Source organism: Acyrthosiphon pisum, chromosome X (genome assembly GCF_005508785.2).
Source record: "Acyrthosiphon pisum isolate AL4f chromosome X, pea_aphid_22Mar2018_4r6ur, whole genome shotgun sequence".
Taxonomy (NCBI): Eukaryota; Metazoa; Arthropoda; class Insecta; order Hemiptera; family Aphididae; genus Acyrthosiphon; species Acyrthosiphon pisum.
Window position 1 is genome coordinate 16,005,947 of NC_042493.1, and position 208 is coordinate 16,006,154.

Sequence of the window (208 nt, forward strand, 5' to 3'; positions counted from 1 at the left end):
TCTATAAATATCAATAAAATTGTATTTGTTTGGTAAAAAGTATGAAAATTTAATGCAAGGCTCCTGATATTATATTGTTACAATAGAAATTGAAAAATATTAAAAATACATAGGCACAACTTTTTTACAAGCATTTTAAATTCGAATTTCGACAAAATTTATCAAATTTAAAATTTCATAATTATTTTGTAGTTAAAAATGTATAAAA